Consider the following 9,031-nt stretch of genomic DNA (forward strand, 5'->3'; position numbering starts at 1 on the left):
AGATTCAATTCAATCCCCATGAAATACCAATGACATTCTTCACAGAACTAGAAAAATATATATAATCCTAAAATTCATGCAGAAGCACAAAAGAACCTGAATAGTCAAGACAATCTTGAGCAAAGGAGCAAAGCTGGAGGCAGGATATTTCCTGATTTCAAGCCACACTACAGAGCCACAGTAAGCAATAGAGCCATGGCATTGGCACAGAAACAGGCAAATAGAACAATGGAAGAGAATGGAGATGCGGGGCTCACAGGGGCAAAAAACCGTGCATCTACAGTCGACTCATTCTCAACAGAGTTATCAAAACATACAGTGGAGAAAGGAGAGCCTCTTTAATAAATGGTACATGCAGAAGATTGATACTTGACATTGTCTCTCACTATATATAAAATTCAAATAAAAAATGGATTCAAAATTTTAATGTAAGACTTGAAACCCTAAAAGAAATAGATGAAAACAGAGCAAACACCTCAAGTTGGATACAGGCAATGATTTGTGTGTGTGTGTGTGTGTGTGTGTGTGTGTGTGTGTGTGTGTTTGACCCCAAAAGCCAAAATAGGCAAGTTGATCACATCAAACTAAAAAGTTCTTACACAACAAACTGTCAATAGAGTGAAGAGATATTCTACAGAATGGGGGATAAAAATTGCCAATTATTTATTTCACAAATAATTAACATTTAAAGTATACAAGAAACAAAAAAATTAAAAACCCAAGTAATACAATTAAAAATGGGAAAATGATCTTAAGAGTCACTTCTCAAAAGAAAAAATACAAATGACTAATAAATATATTTTAAAATGCTCAATATCATTACTCGTCAGGGAAATGCAAATCAAAACTACCATTAGATATCATTTCACCAAGGTTATAATGGCTATCATCAAAACACAAAAACAAAAACAAGAAAGCCAAAATAATCCCCACCATCATAACAACAAATAACAAATATTGGGAAGGTGTTGAAAAGAGACCCATTATACTTGTTGGTGACAGTTAATGTACATTAGGATTACCATTATGAAGAACAGTTTAGAGTTTATTTAAATATTTTAAAAATTAATAAATCTATCATATGATCCAGGTGTGTAGCATCTGATACATAAATGAAAGAAATGACATACACATTCTGAAGAGATTCTGCATACTCCTGCTTTATTGTGAAACTACTCATAATAGCTAAGATGTTATATTAATGTAGGTGGCTATCAACAAATTAATAGATAAAGGAAATGGGATTATATTTATCCATAAAGAAGAATGGAATCCTGTCATTTGAAGCAAAATAGACAGAACTGGGGGACATTATGGTATGAATGAAGTCAGTAATAGAACGACAAGTATTGCATCGCATTGTCTCTGTGTGGAAGTTGCAAAGAAAGTCAACTTGAACATAGAACAGTGATTACTACAGTTGGGAAAGGATGTGTGGTGGTGATGAGGATGGTAGAGAGAAAGAGGATGTATTTGATCAATGTATGCTGTATGCATAACAAGTTTATTAACAACTTGTTAATAAAAAGAATTATATATATATATATATATATATATATATATATATATATATATATATATATATATATATAAAATAAGGAAACAAACCCAGAAAAAATATATGTGAATTAAGTGTAGAGAATTGGATAGGAGCAAACCATTTGAGTTCTATACTTTTCTGTCAGGCTCCTTTAAATGTTCCAGGGGTCTAAGCTTTCACAAAAATTTTTATTTTAGCTATAGAGTTGGAAGGTAATTTGGGAATCCGGGGAATTTCCTTGTATGCGTCATTCACTGGTAAAGTCAGATTTTTAGTCTTTACTTTTTTGTTAATTTGGAAGAGAAATTTAAAAACATTGCAATGTGGATCCAAGCTGAAAATCAGAGACACTGAAAAAATACTTCATGGATCTGTAGAAAAGACAAGGAGAGGTAAGTAATTACCACAATCATGATTAACAAGACTTTACAGGTGATATGCAAATCAATGGGAAAGCATAGATTAGTATAATCACTGGCTATTGTAGGCACTGGCCTTAGAAGAGACCCTGAGGCATGTGAGACAGCGGAAAGTGACTGGACAACCACTGACCAATTCAGGAAAAGCACACATCACTTGCTTAAGCCCCACATGGTCTAAGGAGGATGTTTTCACCGTGTCCAGTGGACAATGGTGGAGGCTGTGGAATGGGAGATTCTCAAATGTGCCATGGAGAAACCCTGCTCTTTGACTTTTAAGAAAACAGATCTCTAAAACTTGTGTCTTCATGATGCAATAATGGAAAACAGGAATAAAGCAAGTCAGAGTAGGATATGACCTTTTACACCCACCATGCATGCCCACTCATGCCTGTGCACAGGCAGCCCAGACACACAAACTCTCGCTCTCTGCTTCAAATCATCCCTCCCCCACGTGAAGGCTGACAGCACAAAATGTGGAACTACATCCAAGGGTCTTAGTAGGGAGGAGATCAGTCTGGTAAAGACAGTGATAATCAATCGCCCACATTTGGTTTTCCTCAGCTCCTCCACTAGGCAGCGGGCTTCCTCTTGAACACAGTCTTCAATGTTCCTCTTCCCCAACCCAAAACTCCACAGAGTCATGACTGAGAAGCGTCTCGTCTCTTTCCATCTGTTTCCATTACTTAAAATGATTCCTAAAAGAGGGGAACACAAACTAGGAGTGAGATCCCAGGTGAGGCAGAGGAAGCAGATGAGTGGCAGGCAAAAGCTGGCCCAGCTTAGCCTTAGGAGATCTCCAAGTCTCTTTTTTCTGGGCTCCTCATATCCGTGACCACTGCCCACTACCCCAGGCACATGTACCCTTACCAAGTCCTTTATTAGCTCTTTCTACCACTGGGAAACTGCCTCTTCCAGAAAACTCCTCTCCAAGGTCAACCAGGGCTTCCCTCACAGGTTCATATCCATGCAACACCACAGTCAGCTTCATGCCCAAATACAGAGTGAACACAGGGCCTAGACTTTTGACAACTGGAAATGGGAAAGAAAATCCAAATATTAGCCAAAGACATCAGTACTGGACCTATGTATTTTGAATGATTCACACTGTTATTCAGATTATTCTCATTGTACTTGTTGTGTTATTACTGCCATATGAATCTTCAAATCTGAATTTTGTTAACAAACGTGATGGTGATTATAGCTGTCACTTATGGATGGTCTATGATGTGCCATGCCTGGATCAGGCAACTGACATCTATCCTAATAATTATCATTCTCACATCAATGCACTTAGAGAATTTTATTTGTCCTGTTTTACATGTAAAGGAAATTAAATCAGAGAATTACAAATTCATTTTAGTCTACCAATAAACATAATACCCAAATTTAAACTTTTATTTTGTCAACTTTGGAAGCATGAACAATACATGGGTCACCAGTGCCACCCACCATTGCACCAGTACTCAGGTGATTTCTTCCAGGTCATTAGAGATTTTGATTAAGCCCACAATGAGTACTGGAAATCTATATTTTTTAAAAGTGACCCCAGATGATCTTAACACTCATTTGTTGAGACCGCAGGTATCACTAACACAAGAAGAGAATGAGTACTAGGGTGGCAGTGCCAGGGCATGCAGCATCTCATGGAAGAACAATTTCTCTCACCCTGAAGCAATTCATAGGGTACAGACTGCAGCCTTGTGAAAACCCACAAGGATTCTGTTATCAATCAGTGGACACTGAATGGTTAATTCTTCCTTCTATAATACGGATTCCTAGTCCATGATTTTCTTCTTATTAACAGCTTTATTGAGGTATGAGGAAAAATTAAAAGTATATATATTTGGAGCATATTGTGATTATTTTAAATTTATGTATGCATGAAAAATAATTCCACAGTCAAGCTAGTTAACATATACATCACCCCAGTGTTCACATTTTCATGTGTGTGTGGTGAGAACACATTGGCAAATTTGGGGCATAAGATACATCATTATTTACTGTTGTCAACATACTGTGCATTATAACTGAATGTTTGTGCTTTTGGACCAACATCTCACCTTTTTCCCCCACATCACAGCACCTAATATCCACCATTCTAGTCTCCATTACTATGAGTTTGAGTCATTTTGTTTTATAAGATTCCATATGTAAGTGGGATCATGCAGTAATTATCTCCGTTTAGTTATTTCCCTCAGCATAAAGTACTCAGGCTCATTCCATGTTGTTCTAATTAGTAGAAGGTCCTTCTTTTTGTTGCTGTTATCTTTTTAAATATATATAAGGAGTATATTTTGACATATTATACACAGAGTATAACTTATTCTAATTAGGGTCTCATTCCTGTAGTTGTACTTAGTGTGGAGTTACACTGCTTGTGTATTCATACATGAACATAGGAAAGTTATGTCCAGTTCATTCTTGTCTTTCATATTCCTATTCATCCTCCATTCCCTCAATTCCCCTTCATCTAATCCAATCCCTCCCTCTCTCATTGTGTCTTAGCATCTAAATATCAGCGAGAACATTTAACCTTTGATTTTTGAAGATTGGTTTATTTCACTTAACACAATAGTCTCCAGTTCCATTCATTTACCAGCAAATGCTGTAATTTCATTCTTCTTTAAGACTGAGTAATATTGCATTGTGTATATATATATATATATATATATATATATATACCACATTTTCTTTATCCATTCATCTGTAGTAGGGTACGTAGGCTGGTTCCATAGATTGGTTATTGTGAATTGAGCTGCTATAAACATTGATGTGGCTGCATTACTGTGGTATGCTGATTTTAAGTCCTTTGAGTCTAAACTGAAGATTGGGATAACAGGGTCAAATGGTGATTCCATTTGTAGTTTTCTGAGGAATTTTCACACTGATTTCCAGAGTGGTAGCACCAATTTGCATTCCCATTAGCAATGTATAAGTATACCTTTTTCCCACATCCTTTTCAACATTTACTATTATTTTATTTCTTGGTAATTGCCATTCTGAATGAAGTGAGATGGAGTCTGAGTGTAGTTTAAATTTGCATTTCTCTAATTTCTAGAGTTGTTGAAAAGTTTTTCATATATTTGTTGACTGATCGTATTTCTTCTTCTGTGAAATGCCTGTTCAGTCCCTTTGCCCATTTATTGATTGGGTTATTTGTTTGGTTTTTGAGTTTTTGGTGTTAATTTTTTGAGTTTTTTATATATAGAATGTCCTTCTTTATTGATGTTGAATAAAATTTCATTTTTTTGGAGTACAGATGCTTATTTTATTAATTATATATAATATAAAGCTTCTTTTGATGTGCTTATACAAGTATTGAATATAATTTGCTCTAACTCATTCTCTACTACTTCTACTTTCTTTTCCTCCTCCTGCCTCTGTTCCCTTCTCTCTACTATATTGATCTTTCGTCTTATTATTTGCAACTTTTTAATTATTGCTTTGTGAATATACATGAAGGTAAGATTCACTATAGTATATTCATACATGTTCATAGATAAGCTTGGTCAGATTCATTACTCCATTTTTTGTTTTCCCCTTCCTCCTCCCTTCCCCTCAATCACCTTCCTCCATTCTACTGATCTCTTTTCTATTTTCATAAAATGCCTCCTTTTCATCCCCCCCCTTATTTTGGTCTAGCTTCTGCATATCATAAAAAACATTTGAACTTTGTTTTCATGAGTGTGGCTTATTTCACTTAGCATGAGGGTCTCCAGTTCCATCCATTTACCAGTGAATGCCATAATTTTATTCTTATTTATGGCTGAGTAATACTCCATTGTATATAGATATAAAATATTCTTTATCCAGTCATCGATTGACAGGCATCTAAGTTGTTTCCATATCTTGGCTATTGTGAATTTGCTGCTATAAACATGGAAATGCATGTATTGAAGAATGGTATAGCTCAGTCATATAGTGGTTCTATATCTAGTCTTTTGAGGAGTCTCTGCATTGATCTCCCTAGTGGTTATACTAATTTACAATTCCACCAACTGTGGAAAAGTATTCCTTTTTCTTCACATCCTGCTAAAACTTCCTTTATACTGCCCCAAATAGTTTGGTATGTTTGGTATCTCACTTGATTCTGAGAATTTTTAAAAAATTTCTCCCTAATTTCTTCTCTATACATTCCTCATGGGTACATTTTTTAATGATTAATTCAGACTTGATTATCCTTTGATTATTTTTATTGTTTAATTTATTTTTATGCTGCTTTTCATTTTAATTTTCATTTCTTTTCATTTTGATTTTCATAGAGTATATTTTGTAGTGCAGCCTTCATGGTCATGAATTCTTTGTGCTAATCGTGGAAGGTTTTATTATTTCTTTCATTGTGAAAGACAATTTAGGTAGATCTAGTAATCTAGGCTGGTACCTGTTTTCTCTCAGAGACATTATTATTATGCTCTCCTGGTTTTAGAGTCTGGGTTGAGAAATCAGTTGAAGTGTTAATTGCTGTTTTTCTCTTGCAGCTTTTAAAATTCTATCTTTATTAGATATATTATGCATTTTTATTATAATGTATCTTGGAGAAGATCTCTTTTGTTCCTGCTTATTTGGAATTATTCAAACCTCTTGTATTTGGATTTCCATATTCTTTCTAAGATTTGGATATTTTTTATATTATTTCATTGAAAAGATTGTATGTCCCTTTAGTTTATATTCAAGTCTTCTTCTGTCCCAAATATTCTTAAATCAAGTCTCTTCATATCATCCCAGATTTCTTGACTATTCTGGTCATGGTCCCTTCACGGGTGTTCTTTATTGTCATCTTTATTTTCAGAATTATACATTTTGTCCTCAAAGTCCTGAAAATCTGTCTTCAAAGTGGTCTAATCTATTCTGTGATGCTTTCCATTAAATTTTTAATTAGATTTATTGAGTCTTTTTATTTCCAGAATTTCTATTTGGTTCTTTTTCAGAATCTCTCTTTGTTGAAATTATTATTCATATCCTGCATTCTTTCTTGAATTTCATTCCTTAGATCTTCATTGAACATTTTAACTATGAACTTTCTAAATTCCCTAGGACAAAATTAAGGAATATCTTCCCCATGTTTTTCTCTAATGGTTTTATGATTTCAGGTCTTCCATTTATCTTGAATCTATTTTGGACTGATTTTTTTCTGTGTGTAGTGTTAAAAAATGAATCTAATTTATTTTGGACTTACGTGTGGATATACAGTTTTCAAAGGCTACTTATTGAAGATTGATCTGTCCTTTTGCAGTTGTATATCCCTGCTCCTTTTGTGAAAAATTAAACAACTGTATGTGGGTAGGTTTATTTCTGGGCTTTTCATGAGGTCCATGCATCTATGCATCTGCATTAAGCCTGAACTCTCATGTTTTGCTTACTCTAGGTTTGTTCATAGTTTGATGCCTCCAGCTTTCTTCATGCATGAGATTGCATTGGTTACTTAGAATATTTTGAAATTCTAAACGAAATTTCAAAATTTCTATGAAAAATATCATTGAATTGTTCATAAGAGATTGCATTAAGTCTATACATCATCTTGGTTGTAATAATAATAAGTATTTCAATTCATAATCATAGATTAGTTTTCCATGTATTTCTGTCTTCTACAACTTCTTTCACTGATTTTTTTTCATATTTCAGGATACAGATTTTTCACCTTGTTGGTTAAATTTATTACTAAGTATTTTATTTTTCTCATGCTATTGTAAATAAAATATTTTATTGATGCTTCATCAGTTTGTTGTTGAAAATGCCACTGAATTTTCTACATTATTTCATATCCTGAATCTTTAGAATTCATTTAGTAGTACTAATGGTTTGCAGTTGAAGTTTAGAATTTTCCATGCATAGATTGCTTCCAATGGAAACAAACTATTCCACTTCTTCCTTTTTTATTTGTATGGTTCTTAGTTCTTCTTCCTGCTTAATTAGTCTGGCTTGGACTTCAGTGCTACATTGAATTAAACTGGCAGATGGGCATTTTGTGCTCTTTCTAATTTCTGAGGAAAACCATTCATCTTTCCCCATGGAATATGTATTAGCTATTGGTGTGTCATACATGCTGATTTTTTGTGTTGTGGCCAATATCATGTCATTTTTTTAAAGTTTTGTCATAAACAAATTTGAAATTTGTCAAATGCTTTTACTTCAACTGTTGAAATTGTCCTGTGATTCTTGTCCTTCATTCTGTCAACATGATGTATCACATTTACTAATGTGTGTGTGTTGAAACATCCTCATATCTCTGAGATGAATCCTGCTTAATCATGCTGGATGATACTTTTAATGTGCTGGAGGATAGAAAGATGCGGATGCAGGTAAAAGAAACCTGTTCTTGAGTAGTTGTTTTTGAGTTTTTACACCATGGTGCTACTGTGACGAACTCCTGAGTCTCACTGAGCTTTTTTCATTTGTGGATAATTCTCTATATTGTCATTCTAGAGTAAAAGGAATGAAGGCTGGGATATCCTATTTCACCATCTCACTGAGAGTCTATCACATGACTGTTTCTTGACAAACATAGGCATAGTTTGCTTCCTGAAAGAAGTTTCTTTTTAGTAATTATTACTTTATTATTGTACATTTCTATTTCTTTCATGGAGCATAATAGTTTGTTTGGTTCAATCAGATGAACAAAATGTCCTCCCTTAGTTTTTTATTATTATCAATCTTATTAGAATGTTACAGTTGTACATAGTAGGTTTGGTTTATGTTGACAAAAATTATCCGTACATGAACTTTGATCTACTCAATTTCAGTCATCTTTGTCCTCCCTTTTTCCCCTCCCTGCTCCCTCTCCTACTCAGCTTCCTCTACTTATTTATGTATTTATTTTATTGATGTCTTCTAAATATGCATAAAGATAGAATACCCTTTAGTATATTTATATGTGAACATACTGTGATTTTGTTACATTTATTCCACAGAGGGCTCCTTCCTCCCTCTGGATAGCCTTCTTCTCCACAGATCTTCTCTATATCTTTGTGATAGATGATTTCCCCCACCTTCTTTGCTCTGGCTGACATATGTGAAAAAGAAAATCAACCTTTGATTTTCTGAGCATGGCTCATTTCACCTAGCATGATGT

General features: G+C 34.3%; 1 long non-coding RNA gene across 1 annotated transcript in view; it reads right to left on the reverse strand.

Annotated features, from left to right (window-relative positions):
• Nucleotides 1-23: 23 nt before the first annotated feature.
• Nucleotides 24-9,031, reverse strand: part of LOC101964587 (uncharacterized) — a 56,119-nt gene continuing 47,111 nt past the window's right edge. The window contains exon 7 of the long non-coding RNA XR_013434217.1: nt 24-2,991. This is a non-coding gene — a long non-coding RNA (uncharacterized LOC101964587). The remainder of the gene's footprint in view (nt 2,992-9,031) is intronic.

This window comes from Ictidomys tridecemlineatus, chromosome 1, assembly GCF_052094955.1.
Source record: "Ictidomys tridecemlineatus isolate mIctTri1 chromosome 1, mIctTri1.hap1, whole genome shotgun sequence".
NCBI lineage: Eukaryota > Metazoa > Chordata > Mammalia > Rodentia > Sciuridae > Ictidomys > Ictidomys tridecemlineatus.